The sequence below is a fragment of the Aquarana catesbeiana genome, linkage group LG06, assembly GCF_042186555.1.
Source record: "Aquarana catesbeiana isolate 2022-GZ linkage group LG06, ASM4218655v1, whole genome shotgun sequence".
NCBI lineage: Eukaryota > Metazoa > Chordata > Amphibia > Anura > Ranidae > Aquarana > Aquarana catesbeiana.
Window position 1 is genome coordinate 339,905,725 of NC_133329.1, and position 17,389 is coordinate 339,923,113.

The window sequence follows — 17,389 nt, forward strand, 5'->3', positions numbered from 1 at the left end:
CTGTGCCACATAACAGTGCCACCTATCAATGCCCACCAGTAGTGCCAATCAGTGTAACTGATCAGTGCCCATCACTGCTGCCTCATCAGCGCCCATCACTGCTGCCTCATCAGCGCACATCAATGAAGAAGAAAAATTACCTGTTTTAAAAAATTTTTTATAACAAAATAAAAAAAATTTTTTTTTTTTTTTTTTTTTTTTAAATTCAGTTTTTTACATTTTTTTTTAACAAAAAGTAAAAAAAAACTGCAGGAGGTGATCAAATACCACCAAAAGAAAGCTCTATTTGTGGTGAAGAAATAATAAAAATTTCATTTGGGTACAGTGTTGTATGACCGCGCAATTGTCATTCAAAGTGCGTCAGCACTGAGGGGGGTTTAAGTGCCCAGTAAGCAAGTGGTTAAACAAGCACTGAAGAAGGACATAGCAGCGCAGGAGGTTTTTTTGAAATTTTTAGGTTTGTGTGTGAAGTTGTAAGACACACATAATGTAAACATAGAATACAGACTAGAACATATTCAACTTACCAGCCTAAGGCATTTATTGGAACAATGAAGTCAAAGAAAGGTTCAAGTCCAGATCTGTGTCCAGGAGAGTTCTCTTGCACCTGTTAAGAGAAGCGGAGTCTGTTTAGTCATCGATTTGGAGAGAGTTTCGATTTATCATCACAGTAAATCTGAACTGTACTGTGCAGGATGTGAGGGCTGTTGGTGCTTTGACTTGAAACCAACAAATTCAGGAGTTATGGAAAAAATATAGTGGCCGCCACTGTCAATCGTTCCTTCAGGGTTCCCAGTGCACTCATTGCCCACCTATAATGCCGAGCCTCTGGCATCACAACTTTCAAAAGTTACTGACGCAAAACAAATATGTAGGGCTGAAACAACTAATCGATTATGAAATTAATCGATTACTATTTTCATAATCGAATAATCGACCAGTAACATAATGGGGTTAAGAAAAACTAAAATGAGCCCTTTATGGTACAAAAAGAGCAAATAATCACTACTGTAAATATTACTTTCACAGTTCTACAGTAAAAAAAAAAAAATGAACCCCTTACAGTAGTGATTATCTGCTTTTTTTTGTACTATAAAGGGCTAATTTTAGGGTTTTTTTAACCCCATTATGTTACTAAACGTCTTAGACCTGGTTGCACTACAGTTCATTTACATGGTTTCCTATGGGACACGTTCACATCTATGCTTTTTTTTAGCCGCTGCGTATTTGGAAAGGGTCAGGGACTTTAACGCAAAACGGTGCTTTTTTGGTTCAATATACTTCAATGGAGAAGCATGTAATGCGTTTGGCCAAAAAAATGCAAAAACACAAATCGCAGCAAAAATACGTGTGCAAAAATCAAAATGCACAGCAAAAAGCACTGCAGAAATAGATCAAAAGCAAACTGCATAGGTGTGTACCGAGCCTTATGCTGGCCACACTGATTAATTTTCAGACGAGAATATTCAGACGGACAATCTTTGTACATTCACTGAATGAAAGAATGTTTGAAATTTTCACTTGTTTTTAACATTCTGTTTTTAAAATGAAGGAAAAACCACATACACCGTCTGAAAATTCCTTTGACCAAGAAGTTTTCTATTTCCAAATTGTCACCATGGTTGAAAATGAATGTCGATTTGACCCCACTAACTATAAAAAAAAAAAAAAAAAAAAAAAAAAAACCACGTTCTTAAAATGCCTTTTTTTTTTTTTTTTTTTTTGAAGGAAGACATTGTTTTTTAAATTAAAAAAAATTGATCTCTGAGTCTGATGATATTTACCGGATTCACCTTTTAACCACTTCCCGCCCTGCCCATAGCAGATGACGGCCGGGCGGTGGTTCAGGGGGGCGCGCATCGCGGTGATCGGTGTGTCAGTCTGACACACGCTGCTACACCGATCTTGGTAAATAGCCTCCGGCGGATCACGGCGTCAATAGGAAGAGCCGTTGATCGGCTTTTCCTCACCCGCGTCTGGCAGACGCGAGGAGAACCGATCTGCGGCTCTCCTGGCAGGGGGGTCTGTGCTGATTGTTTATCAGCGCAGCCCCCCCTCAGATCACCACACTGGACCACCAGGGAAGGGGCAACATGTGGATGGCCAGGTATGTACCTCATGGCCATCCAAATGTGCCCAGTGTGCCCAGTCAGTGCCACTCAGGGCCCACAAATGGGCCCTGATTGGCACCATTATGTTGCTGTGATGCCCAGCAATGCCACCCTTAGGGGCATCAGTGCAAACAATCAGTGTCATCAGTGCCACCCAGTGTCCATCGGTGTCACCTGTCAGTGCCCATCTATCAGTGCCCATCCGTGCCACCCATAAGTACCCATCAATGCCACCATACGAGTGCCCATCGGTGCTGCATACCAGTGCCACCTAATCGGTGCCCATCAGTGCCCATCATTGAAGAAGAAAACGTACTTATTTACAAAAATTAACAGAAACAAAGAAAAACTTGTTTTTTTTCAAAATTTTCGGTCTTTTTTTATTTGTTGCGCAAAAAATAAAAACCGCAGAGGTGATCAAATGCCACCAAAAGAAAGCTCTATTTGTGGGAACAAAATGATAAAAAATTTGTTTGGGTACAGTGTAGCATGACCGTGCAATTGTCATTCAAATTGCGACAGCGCTGAAAGCTGAAAATTGGCCTGGGCGGGAAGGTGTCTAAGTGCCTGGTATTGAAGTGGTTAATAGTATAATAGTATATATCCTCCAATAGTATATACAATATATCTCTTCTGTCTGTTATTCTCAGAGTGGATTAGATATTTTGCTCCCTAACCATATAGTTATTTATATTACCACTGCATAGAGATATTTAAGAATAAATTGCCTTTTTTTAAAAATTTACATATCAACTAAATTATACACCACACTTTTTTTTTTTTTTTTTTTTTTAAGCTTATTAACCGATTAATCGAAACAATAAATCGGCCAACTAATCGATTATGAAAATAATCGTTAGTTGCAGCCCTACAAATATGCACACTAGGGGTTATGATGATGCCTTTCTGCAGGATTTTTCCAGTTCCATGACTAAGAAGGTATTAAAAAAAAAGGAAAAAAAAAGGTAGGCAACGGGAGTCCTCACATTTCAGTATACGTTTCTCTAAAGGACCATCACCGGCATCTGCTAAAATGAAGAAGGAGAAGCCAATCTGAACTCTGATCCTCCACTTTGGCTGTGATGAAGATGTGTGATCAAGGAATAATAGAGAGAATATTTTTATGCTGGGGCCCATTTGAAGCGAGTAGGCTGCAGAAATGCAGTTTGCTCGAATGTACAATAAATTTAATAATAATAAATTGCAAATATGTCAATAGAATATGTCAATAGTACTCCTTCCTCCAGCATATGTTGCACCATGCAAGTCTGACGTCTTTACTCTTCTTAGGTTAATTCATTTTACTGTACATCCCTAAAAAGCTTCTGTGGCTCCCTCAGCAAGGTTTGCATTGTCTAGTTTGCTGTGCTGCAACAAGGAAAATGCTGAGTACAACCAAAGACAAGCACATCCTAATGGAGTCACTCCCAGGGCCAGATCACATGCAAATGACTGCTGCCAAGCCTGCCTTCTGCCTGGGAATCTACAGTATACAATCTCCCTGTACTGAGTTGTGTTGTATTAAACCAAGTGACATTATACAAAAATAAAATATACATTTCTACAGAATAATAAACTAGATCAGAAGAGCGTAGACTACTTGAAGTGATTCTAAAGTCAGGTTTTCTACCGGAATACATTCTCTGCATTAAAAGTAACAAAGCTTTCACTGTTTGTGCCTTTCCATCCCACCCTAAACACCTACCTGACACCGCTCTCCATCCAGCTGTCCCCACCTCCAGCCCTACTCTGCTCTCTTCCTGCATTCATGGGCTTGGCTGAGAGCAGTGGAACTCATTGGTTCCCGCTGCTGAGAGTCAAATTAATGAGGGAGTAGGGGGTGGGGCTGAGCCGTGCATGTCAATGGACGCACACAGCCTGGCTCAGGATCAACCCGGCACGAGTGTCCTCAGAGACCAGGAGGAGGCAAAAGTGCAAGGGACTCCAGAAGAGGTAGTACAAGACCACTATGTGTAATACTTGCAAAGAGCAGGTAAGTATAACTTTTTTACATTATTTAATTCTTCTTCTCCCCCACGTCTGTCCCTGGCTCGCCCCTTTCATCCATTGGTTTCAGTTCTTTCAATAAGAGGCTCATCATTACTTGTGGTCATTGTATTCAAGATTCTATGGACAGCCTCAAGCCAGCCCCTCCCCCCAGCTGTGATCTGCCATAGAGAAGCACAGAGACCTAGTGATGATGTCACAGTCTAAAATGAGGTATGTCATGAAAATAGAAAGGTTTTCTTTATACATTTCCTTAGCGTGTTGAGGAGGGTGGAAAGGAGGAATTGGGGAAGGTAAAATATAAGCAGATTAAACTACAGCTTTTAAAGCCCAAATTCAGACTTTTTTTTTATAGCCTCTGACATTGTGAGAAAAGATTAGAACTTCCCTTCCTGTCTTAGTGACAGCGCATTAGAGAAGTAGGGAAGAGATGGAGACTCTCCATTAGCAGAGACAGCATTTCACATCCTTCTAAGGGGGAAATCTCAGAAAGCCTGCCTGCTCAGCAGTGATTAGCTGACAGATTCCCTCTGCTGTGCAGACAGACTCCAACGGAAACCGCTCCATGTGGAAGGGGCCCAACACATCTTAGTGCCTTTTGCAGTTTAGACACTAGGGGGAGCCCTCAGTGGCTCAGTTTTATTACTCTGCCTTAACTTCTGAGACAAGTTATACCCCACATACTCCCATACTTGCATTGTGAAACAAAGCAGTAGAGGACAATTTTTGCTTTAAGAATGCATTCAGAGGTAAAGCGGAAGTCCCACCGACCCGGTCACCCAACAAATACTAGGGGTGAAACAGTGTATAGAGCCAACCAGTTCCACACACAAGTACACAGTACAAGAATATACTTCACCCCATTCTCTGGAAAGTTTAGGAAGGTGGTGCTGCAGGCCGATAAAGGGTTCACAGTTTCCTTTGGGAGAGAGTGTCCCAGATATCTCATGGATGCCCCTTCCTCTTCCACACCACGAGTACTAAATCTTGTGTATAAAATGAGCAGCAAGAGGTAAGGAATACATTCCCCGGGTGTAGGCTCTCAGTACTGCGAGGACTCCGCATTACACCTCACAAATCAGAATGGCAGAACAAGCATTATGGGAACAAGGAAATGCTTAGCAAGTCCAACTCTGGGCTCATGTATATTTGTGTGTGTGTAATGTGTTATATAAATCTTGCTGGCAGTAAAACCCTATGCAACTTCTGTAATAATGTTACATGCATGAAGTGCAAATGTCCCCGATTTGCTAGGAAGCCCCCCCCACCTAACCTCCTTGACTGCTAGGATGCAGGTAGCGACACACCCCCCCCCCCCGCACAGGATTTATACAAGCTAGGACACAAACTTCTATTCAGGCCACTTGCAAGCGCATTCAGGGCTGATGGCGTATATTTACACTCAGTACTGTATGCATGTAAAACGTAAGTACAAATGCTTACAAGTGTACAACATTCACCACTTCAGCCCCGGAAGAATTTACCCCATTCTTGCCCCGGAAGAATTTACCCCATTCTTGACCAGAGCACTTTTTGCGATTCGGCACTGCGTCGCTTTGACTGACAATTACGCGGTCATGCGACGTTGCACCCAAACAAAATTGACGTCCTTTATTTCCCCACAAGCAGAGATTTCTCTTGGTGGTATTTGATCACCTCTGCGGTTTTTATTTTTTTCGCTATAAAACAAAAAAAAACAAAAAAAAAAAAAAAAAGGAAGATCGACAATCTTGAAAAAAACAAAAAAACAATATTTTGTACTTTTTTTTTTTTTTTTTACTAGTAATGGCGGCGATCTGCGATTTTTATCATGACTGCGACATTATGGCAGACACATCGGACAATTTTGACACTTTTTTTGGGACCATTGTCATTTTTAGGCCCCTTTCACACTGGAGCGGTTTTCAGGCGGTATTGCGCTAAAAATACCGCCTGAAAACCGCCCCTAAACAGCCTCCGCTGTTTGTTCAGTGTGAAAGCCCGAGGGCTTTCACAATGAAGCGGTGCGCTCGCTGCGAGCCGCTTCTTTGGAGCGGGGAAGGAGCGGTGTATTCACCGCTCCTGCCCATTGAAATCAATGGGACAGCGCGGCTATACCGCGGTAATACCGCGGCTATAGCCACGCTGTATGAGCGGATTTAACCCTTTTTCGGCCACCAGCGGGGGTTAAAACCGAACCGCTAGCGGCCGAATACCGCTGCAAGAACGACGGTACAGCAGCGCTAAAAATAGCGCTGTTGTACCGCCGACGCCCCCACCGCCCCAGTGTGAAAGGGGCCTTACAGCAATCGGTGCTATAAAAATGCATTGATTACTGTAAAAATGTCACTGGCAGTGAAGGGGTTAACCACTAGGGGGCAATCAAGGGGTTAATGTGTTTCCTATTGTGTGTACTAACTGAAGGGGAGAGGGGACTGTGTAGGGGAGATGACAGATCGGTTTCATACTTTGTATGAACAGACGATCTTGTCTGTTCTCCCCTCAGAGAACCGGGATCTCTGTGGTTATACACAGAGATCCCGATTCTTCGTGTGCCCCGAGAGATCGCGGGAGCCTGGCGGTGATCGCGACCGCCGGGCACTCGCATAGGCTCCGTGGGCTAGCAAACCTAGTGTCCAAATCTAGAAGCGATGTAACACGACGGCGATTCACGCAGCTGAGCCATGCTGCCGCAGTGCAACTGTGGCGGCTGGTCAGCAAGCGGTTAAAGTAGAACTTCAGCCAAAATCTTTCATCTTTCAGCACTCGATCAGTGCTATAAAAATGCAGTGAAGGGGTTAACACTAGGGGGCGGTGAAGGTGTTAACTGTGTTGGAATCAAATAGGTGATAAGTACAGCGCTGCTCCAATAGTGTTATAAAGATGGTTAGGCCCCTTTCACACTGGAGCGGTTTTCAGGCGGTATTGCGCTAAAAATACCGCCTGAAAACCACCCCTAAACAGCCTCCGCTGTTTGTTCAGTGTGAAAGCCCGAGGGCTTTCACACTGAAGCGGTGCGCTCGCAGGACGGTAAAAAAAGTCCTGTGAGCCGCTTCTTTGGAGCGGGGAAGGAGCGGTGTATTCACCGCTCCTAAACCGCTCCTGCCCATTGAAATCAATGGGACAGCGCGGCTATACCGCGGCTATAGCCGCGCTGTACAAGCGGATTTAACCCTTTTTCGGCCGCCAGCGGGGGTTAAAACCGAACCGCTAGCGGCCGAATACCGCTACAAGAACGACGGTACAGCAGCGCTAAAAATAGCGCTGTTGTACCGCCGACGCCCCCACCGCCCCAGTGTGAAAGGGGCCTTACACAATAAGCGGCTAACACGCCTCTAAGACATAGGTAGAAGTAAATAAATCAGAAAATGTGTAGTGTAGCGCTATGCGTATAAATAAAAGATATGAAAACAGAAAATTGGGCTCAAACCATCTCTCAATGGTCAGCAAATAAACAAGGAATACTTCAAAAAATGAAAAGTGACTCAATACAGAAAGTGCACTATACGTTACAAAATGACATGTAAAATATAATAAATTACAATACACCAGTGAAGAGTGAAAAGACAAGACCAAATTATAAATGGATAGAAAATCGACCAAAAAAGTCCATAGATGTTTAGAGAATGTGTTCCTGATAAAAATCAAAAACCACCACCAAAAGTCTCTGAGGGTTAACTGGTGAAAACAACAATGGAAAGCTTCTGGTAGGTGAAGAGGTAGAACACCAAATGGAATGAGACGTCTCAGTATATAACAGGACCATCATCAGAGCATCTGAGGAGGCTTACCGGAAGCAGGGGACTTGAAAAGACATACTTCTTACAAGTCTCAAAAAGCTTATTTAGCCGTGTGACAGATCTTCCCTTCCCCCCTATTTGAAGTTGTGGATACCCGATGACCCATCTTGCCAGTCCTGGCGGCTAAATAAGCTTTTATATACTGAGACGTCTCATTCCATTTGGTGTTCTACCTCTTCACCTACCAGAAGCTTTCCATTGTTGTTTTCACCAGTTAACCCTCAGAGACTTTTGGTGGTGGTTTTTGATTTTTATCAGGAACACATTCTCTAAACATCTATGGACTTTTTTTGGTCGATTTTCTATCCATTTATAATTTGGTCTTGTCTTTTCACTCTTCACTGGTGTATTGTAATTTATTATATTTTACATGTCATTTTGTAACGTATAGTGCACTTTCTGTATTGAGTCACTTTTCATTTTTTTGAAGTATTCCTTGTTTATTTGCTGACCATTGAGAGATGGTTTGAGCCCAATTTTCTGTTTTCATATCTTTTATTTATACGCATAGCGCTACACTACACATTTTCTGAATGTGTTAACCGTGTTACCTGGGAGGTGATTCTAACCGAGGGGGGAGGGGACTAGAGGAAGTGAGGGATCGTGATTCCTAGCTAATAGGAACACACGATCTGTCACTCCTCTCAGAACAAAACATGGATGTGTGTTTACACACACACACACTTCCGTGTTTTGTTCCACGTGTGCGCGCCTGCTATATCGATCCCGCGAGCCGATGTACAGCTACAACGGTCCGCGGGATCGTGCCGACCTGTCGCAGTATAATGACGGCAGCTGGTCGGCAAGCAGTTAAATATAAATCATATGGAGGACCGAGGGTGCTGATTTTTTTTTCAATGCAGATGAGAGAGCCGAGCTCAGCTGTGTGCTCCATAGAATAACACACAGCTGCATTCAGATCCATATATAATGTACACATTACAGACCTGAGTGCAGAATATTATGTAACCGTGTACATAGGCACTCTGTCTGGGCATTCTAATTCATTTTCATATAATAATAATAAAAAATAAATAATCGAAGTCTGCACATTTCCTGATGCAGCCACACCACCGCTTCTTAAAGAATAAGTTCACCTTTGGAAGATGTTACCAGTTCCTTCAGTATTTAGGGTAACCCATGTAACATGTTCCCACTCCTGCCTCCCCCCCCCAGACAGTGACCTGTATGTGATTTTCTTCGGCTCCGGGGCGAGCACTGCTGGAGCCCCAGAAACTGCGGAAGCCAGTCAGCAGGTTCGTCAGATACAATGTCCGCCAGGACCGGCCAATTGTTCTGGGGAGAGCCAGAACAGCGGCCTTCCTATGTAAACAAGGCCGATCAACGTTCTGCCATAGGGGAAAAATGGAGATCTTGTGTTTCTAAGCAGAAAACACAGATGTCTGTTTTCTTTTAGTCAAAGCATCCCCCACAGTTAGAAAGCACCCCTAGGGACACACTTAACCCTTTGATCGCCCCTGATAAACCCTTTCCTGCCAGTGTCATTACTACGGTAACTGCATTTTTTAGCATTGATTACTGTAATAATGTCACTGGTCCCCAAGAAGTGATGAGCACGGAGGCTCCAGCCGCTGTCTCTCTCCTCATTGGACAGATTGAATGGCTCCTGCGGCTTTCAATCAAATCAAGTGACACGGGAGTGGGGTGGGGGCAGGACAATGTCCCGATGTGTCAATCAACGCAGCAGCGGAACTCGGGAGTGAGCCCGCACAGGTGCCCCCATGGAAAGCAGCTTTCCATGGGGTCACCCAATGGAGGAGGAGTCAGGAGCGCAGGAACCCAAAAGAGGATCAGGGATGCTCTATGCAAAACCATTACACAGAACAATGGTAAGTATAACATGGTTGTTTTTTATTTTTTTAAAACTAAAAAGAATTACAATCGCTTTAAGGGACCCCAAACACTGGACAGAATGATATTTGGCAGCCATTTTGTTTTTCTTTAATGACAGCAACAAGGGGACAGGGGATGTATGGAGGAGCCATAGGAGTCTGTGCTGTCACTGAACACCTGTGTGAAGCCTCTGATGGATGAGACATTAGAAACTTCTCAGAATGTAGATAAGAATGAGAATGAAGGAGCCGCTACTGAGGTCAGTGATGAGGAGTTCACTTCACAACCAATCCAAAGCCTGAACACGGGCAATGTCAGCCAATCAGAAACCCCACAGTACTGGGAGATCAATCACAGGATGGGGGGGGGTCATCACTGACAACTGGAGGCAAGAGGGGTGAAGCTTTGGATGTACATACACACGGGGGAGGGGGAGGGGGAGGGGGAACAGAGATGAGACACACACACACACACAAAAGGAGGGGGGAACAGAGATGAGACACACACACACACACACACAAAAGGAGGGGGGAACAGAGATGAGACACACACACACACAAAAGGAGGGGGGAACAGAGATGAGACACACACACAAAAGGAGGGGGGAACAGAGATGAGACACACACAGGGGGGGGGGAACAGAGATGAGACACACACGGGGGGGGGGGGGGAACAGAGATGAGACACACACACACACAAAAGGAGGGGGGAACAGAGATGAGACACACACACACACACACAAAAGGAGGGGGGAACAGAGATGAGACACACACACACACACACAAAAAGAGGGGGGAACAGAGATGAGACACACACACACACACACACACACACAAAAGGAGGGGGGAACAGAGATGAGACACACACACACACACAAAAGGAGGGGGGAACAGAGATGAGACACACACACACACACACACACAAAAGGAGGGGGGAACAGAGATGAGACACACACACACACACACACACAAAAGGAGGGGGGAACAGAGATGAGACACACACACACACACACAAAAGGAGGGGGGAACAGAGATGAGACACACACACACACACACACACACACACACAAAAGGAGGGGGGAACAGAGATGAGACACACACACACACAAAAGGAGGGGGGAACAGAGATGAGACACACACAGGGGGGGGGGGGAACAGAGATGAGACACACACAGGGGGGGGGGGGGAACAGAGATGAGACACACACAGGGGGGGGGGAACAGAGATGAGACACACACAGGGGGGGGGGGGGGGGGGAACAGAGATGAGACACACACAGGGGGGGGGGGGGGGAACAGAGATGAGACACACACAGGGGGGGGGGGGGAACAGAGATGAGACACACACAGGGGGGGGGGGGGGGAACAGAGATGACACACACAGGGGGGGGGGGGAACAGAGATGAGACACACACAGGGGGGGGGGGGGGGGAACAGAGATGAGACACACACAGGGGGGGGGGGGGGAACAGAGATGAGACACACACAGGGGGGGGGGGGGGGGAACAGAGATGAGACACACACAGGGGGGGGGGGGAACAGAGATGAGACACACACAGGGGGGGGGGGGAACAGAGATGAGACACACACAGGGGGGGGGGGAACAGAGATGAGACACACACAGGAGGGGGGGGGGGAACAGAGATGAGACACACACAGGAGGGGGGGGGAACAGAGATGAGACACACACAGGAGGGGGGGGGGGGAACAGAGATGAGACACACACAGGAGGGGGGGGGAACAGAGATGAGACACACACAGGAGGGGGGGGGGGGGGAACAGAGATGAGACACACACAGGAGGGGGGGGGGGGGGAACAGAGATGAGACACACACAGGAGGGGGGGGGGGGAAAGAGATGAGACACACACAGGAGGGGGGGGGGGAACAGAGATGAGACACACACAGGAGGGGGGGGGGGGAACAGAGATGAGACACACACAGGAGGGGGGGGGGGGGAACAGAGATGAGACACACACAGGAGGGGGGGGGGGGGGAACAGAGATGAGACACACACAGGAGGGGGGGGGGGGGAACAGAGATGAGACACACACAGGAGGGGGGGGGGGAACAGAGATGAGACACACACAGGAGGGGGGGGGGGGAACAGAGATGAGACACACACAGGAGGGGGGGGGGGGAACAGAGATGAGACACACACAGGAGGGGGGGGGGGAACAGAGATGAGACACACACAGGAGGGGGGGGGTGAACAGAAATGAGACAGACACACACACACACAGGAGGGGGGGACAGATGAGACACACACACACACGAGGGGGGGGGAGAACAGAGATGAGACACACACACACACACACAGGAGGAGGAGGGGGGGGGGACAGAGATGAGACACACACACACGGGGGGGGGGGGACAGAGATGAGACAGACACACACAGGAGGGGGGGGGACAGAGATGAGACACACACAGGAGGGGGGGGGACAGAGATGAGACACACACAGGAGGGGGGGGGACAGAGATGAGACACACACAGGAGGGGGGGGGGACAGAGATGAGACACACACAGGAGGGGGGGGGGACAGAGATGAGACACACACAGGAGGGGGGGGACAGAGATGAGACACACACAGGAGGGGGGGGGGACAGAGATGAGACACACACAGGAGGGGGGGGGGGGACAGAGATGAGACACACACAGGAGGGGGGGGGGACAGAGATGAGACACACACAGGAGGGGGGGGGGACAGAGATGAGACACACACAGGAGGGGGGGGGGACAGAGATGAGACACACACAGGAGGGGGGGGGGACAGAGATGAGACACACACAGGAGGGGGGGGGACAGAGATGAGACACACACAGGAGGGGGGGGGACAGAGATGAGACACACACAGGAGGGGGGGGGACAGAGATGAGACACACACAGGAGGGGGGGGACAGAGATGAGACACACACAGGAGGGGGGGGACAGAGATGAGACACACACACAGGAGGGGGGGGGGGACAGAGATGAGACACACACACAGGAGGGGGGGGGGACAGAGATGAGACACACACAGGAGGGGGGGGGGGACAGAGATGAGACACACACACAGGAGGGGGGGACACAGAGATGAGACACACACACAGGAGGGGGGGGACAGAGATGAGACAGACACACACAGGAGGGGGGGGGACAGAGATGAGACAGACACACACAGGAGGGGGGGGGACAGAGATGAGACACACACAGGAGGGGGGGGGACAGAGATGAGACACACACAGGAGGGGGGGGACAGAGATGAGACACACACAGGAGGGGGGGGGGACAGAGATGAGACACACACAGGAGGGGGGGGGACAGAGATGAGACACACACAGGAGGGGGGGGGGACAGAGATGAGACACACACAGGAGGGGGGGGACAGAGATGAGACACACACAGGAGGGGGGGGGGACAGAGATGAGACACACACAGGAGGGGGGGGGGACAGAGATGAGACACACACAGGAGGGGGGGGGGACAGAGATGAGACACACACAGGAGGGGGGGGGGACAGAGATGAGACACACACAGGAGGGGGGGGGGACAGAGATGAGACACACACAGGAGGGGGGGGGGACAGAGATGAGACACACACAGGAGGGGGGGGGACAGAGATGAGACACACACAGGAGGGGGGGGGACAGAGATGAGACACACACAGGAGGGGGGGACAGAGATGAGACACACACAGGAGGGGGGGGGACAGAGATGAGACACACACACAGGAGGGGGGGGGGGACAGAGATGAGACACACACAGGAGGGGGGGGGGGACAGAGATGAGACACACACAGGAGGGGGGGGGGACAGAGATGAGACACACACAGGAGGGGGGGGGGGACAGAGATGAGACACACACAGGAGGGGGGGGGACAGAGATGAGACACACACACAGGAGGGGGGGACACAGAGATGAGACACACACACACAGGAGGGGGGGGGGACAGAGATGAGACACACACAGGAGGGGGGGGGACAGAGATGAGACACACACAGGAGGGGGGGGACAGAGATGAGACACACACAGGAGGGGGGGGGGGGACAGAGATGAGACACACACACAGGAGGGGGGGGGGACAGAGATGAGACACACACAGGAGGGGGGGGGGGGACAGAGATGAGACACACACAGGAGGGGGGGGGGACAGAGATGAGACACACACAGGAGGGGGGGGGACAGAGATGAGACACACACAGGAGGGGGGGGGACAGAGATGAGACACACACACAGGAGGGGGGGACAGAGATGAGACACACACAGGAGGGGGGGGGGGGACAGAGATGAGACACACACACAGGAGGGGGGGGGGACAGAGATGAGACACACACAGGAGGGGGGGGGGGGACAGAGATGAGACACACACAGGAGGGGGGGGGGGGACAGAGATGAGACACACACAGGAGGGGGGGGGGGACAGAGATGAGACACACACAGGAGGGGGGGGGACAGAGATGAGACACACACAGGAGGGGGGGGGACAGAGATGAGACACACACAGGAGGGGGGGGGGGGACAGAGATGAGACACACACACAGGAGGGGGGGGGACAGAGATGAGACACACACAGGAGGGGGGGGGACAGAGATGAGACACACACAGAGCACTGTCGGGACACACAGCCCCTCCCCCGCACAGACACTCCCGGCCTCCACATTGCACCTACCTGTAAGACATGGTACCCCTCTGTTCCTCCTCCGGGGATCTCCACACACTCTGTGCCCCCCTCAGGCGATGACACAAAACGCTGAAGCTTTTTACATGAGAAACACAGGCCAGCCTGTCCTCACTGCACAGCAGCGCTCTCTATTGCCACCTGCAGGCTGGAGGGAGGAGAAATTCTAATCTTCTCTTCAGCTGCCGCTACTTCGGTCAGTGTATATTGGTGCGTCACAGCAAGCGCGCGACTCGCTCGCTCTTCCTCTGATTGGCGGAGGGGTCTGACGCATGAGTCATATCAACCGCCGGAAGGCTGAGCCGGCGCCATTTTGACCGTCAGCAAGCCAGGAATAGGACGCTTTTTCTGCGAGCGCCTGTGACAGAAAAGGACAGCGCCTTATAGCGGAATCATCGGAAATTACACCCAGCTCTCTCATCGGAGATAGATAGTAAGTGTCATTACTTTCATGTAACCTTACCAGTGAGAGGGGGGACAACCAATACAGATGTAGGGGGCCCGAGTGTCTCCAGGGGCCCCATGAGACTCTTCAGCACAAACTTGTCAGGACGGAGGTGCCAGAATAAAGTCCGGAGCCCAGTGCAAGTTCCGACACTGAGGTCCGGTAACCGGCTGGCCTGAAGGGGGCGCTATAGTGTGGTCACCCCGGACCCCTTCCTCCGCATCTCTTGTCGGATGCCTGGACCCCCCCACACACAGCGATCGTCCCTCCATCCCTCCTCTCCGCTGACAGGCTGTACATCGAGGACCCTCCCCCATCTTCCCATCTACACACCCCGGGGGAGGGGACAATGATCGGAGGTCTGTCACTGTGTATAGTTTATGGATGGATACATGGGGGAGGGGGAGGGGATGTGTGTAGACGGAATCTAAGATATTCAGTCTGCCGCAGAGAACCAATGGGCATAGGACATGTCAGAAGGTTCCCTCTGTGTCCTCATCACAGGGGCCCCTCTTTTTCCTCATCACAGGGGCCCCTCTCCTGCCCCAGACTTAAAGTTGCGTAAATCCTTCCCAACCCCCCCACACAATTAGTGCTCCTAACACAGATCCCATTAATTCCTCCAACCAGCACAAATCCCTCCTCCTACCAAAAATACCCCCCCCATCCCTCCTCCTACCACAAATACCCCCCCCCATCCCTCCTCCTACCACAAATACCCCCCCCCATCCCTCCTCCTACCACAAATACCCCCCCCCCCATCCCTCCTCCTACCACAAATACCCCCCCCATCCCTCCTCCTACCACAAATACCCCCCCATCCCTCCTCCTACCACAAATACCCCCCCCCATCCCTCCTCCTACCACAAATACCCCCCCATCCCTCCTCCTACCACAAATACCCCCCCCATCCCTCCTCCTACCACAAATACCCCCCCATCCCTCCTCCTACCACAAATACCCCCCCATCCCTCCTCCTACCACAAATATCCCCCCATCCCTCCTCCTACCACAAATACCCCCCCTTCCCTCCTCCTACCACAAATACCCCCCCATCCCTCCTCCTACCACAAATATCCCCCCATCCCTCCTCCTACCACAAATACCCCCCCATCCCTCCTCCTACCACAAATACCCCCCCTTCCCTCCTCCTACCACAAATACCCCCCCATCCCTCCTCCTACCACAAATACCCCCCCCATCCCTCCTCCTACCACAAATACCCCCCCATCCCTCCTCCTACCACAAATACCCCCCCATCCCTCCTCCTACCACAAATACCCCCCCATCCCTCCTCCTACCACAAATACCCCCCCATCCCTCCTCCTACCACAAATACCCCCCCATCCCTCCTCCTACCACAAATACCCCCCCTTCCCTCCTCCTACCACAAATACCCCCCCATCCCTCCTCCTACCACAAATACCCCCCCTTCCCTCCTCCTACCACAAATACCCCCCCTTCCCTCCTCCTACCACAAATACCCCCCCATCCCTCCTCCTACCACAAATACCCTCCCCATCCCTCCTCCTACCACAAATACCCCCCCCATCCCTCCTCCTACCACAAATACCCCCCCCATATCCCTCCTCCTACCACAAATACCCCCCCCATATCCCTCCTCCTACCACAAATACCCCCCCCATATCCCTCCTCCTACCACAAATACCCCCCCCATATCCCTCCTCCTACCACAAATACCCCCCCATATCCCTCCTCCTACCACAAATACCCCCCCCATATCCCTCCTCCTGCCACAAATACCCCCCCCATATCCCTCCTCCTGCCACAAATACCCCCCCCATATCCCTCCTCCTACCACAAATACCCCCCCCATATCTCTCCTCCTACCACAAATACCCCCCCCATAAGTCGTGCCGCGTCTAGTGTGAACCGGCACTAAGGCTCCTTTCACACTAGAGGACTGATCGGGTCCACCTGTCAATTTATCGGGCGGACTCAATTGGACCCTCCAGTCTGCTCTATGGACATCCGATCCGCTAAAAACAGGCGGGATCTGTTCCCCATCCATCTGGTGGATCAGATAACAGTCGGGTTAGACAGAAATAAATATATACACTGCGCTTTCAAATATACTCTTCACATTATATATATGTAATAACCAAAGTGCAAATATGCATGTAAATCACACTCCGTGTTACATCCAGTAACTGGTGACTGTAAAAAGTGACAATAGTGCATCAAATAGTTATGAATACCTAAAGTGGAGGGCCACCCTAAAATAAAACATTGCATCAAAAATCTTAAAAAAAAAAAAAAAAAATTTGAAAAAAAAATTTTTTTTTTAACTTACTTGTAACCCTTGTTGCTAGGCAATCTTCCTAATCTGCCTCTTCCTATTCCACGGCACTTCCTCCTCTTTGGCGAGTGGCCCCGTTGCCTTCTGGGAACTGTGTGTGTCCCAGAAAACCACGGGGCCATTCACAAAGCGCCGCGCGACTTGCGCATGCGCAGTAGGAAACGGGCAGTGAAGCCGCAAGGCTCCACTGCATGTTTCCCTTTGTTAAGATGGAGGCG

General features: G+C 49.8%; 1 protein-coding gene across 2 annotated transcripts in view; it reads right to left on the reverse strand.

The window, feature by feature from the left end:
• Positions 1 to 14,784, reverse strand: part of LOC141146999 (glutamate decarboxylase 1-like) — a 30,670-nt gene extending 15,886 nt beyond the window's left edge. The window contains exons 1-2 of one of the 2 annotated variants that reach the window (XR_012245004.1): positions 14,398 to 14,781; positions 528 to 607 (exon numbers count right to left, since the gene is read on the reverse strand). The gene's annotated coding sequence lies outside the window, so the exon portion shown is untranslated. Of the gene's footprint in view, positions 1 to 527; positions 608 to 14,397 lie in introns of both variants that reach the window. The other variant, XM_073633913.1, reaches the window with a different exon arrangement.
• Between the last annotated feature and the right edge of the window lie 2,605 nt (positions 14,785 to 17,389).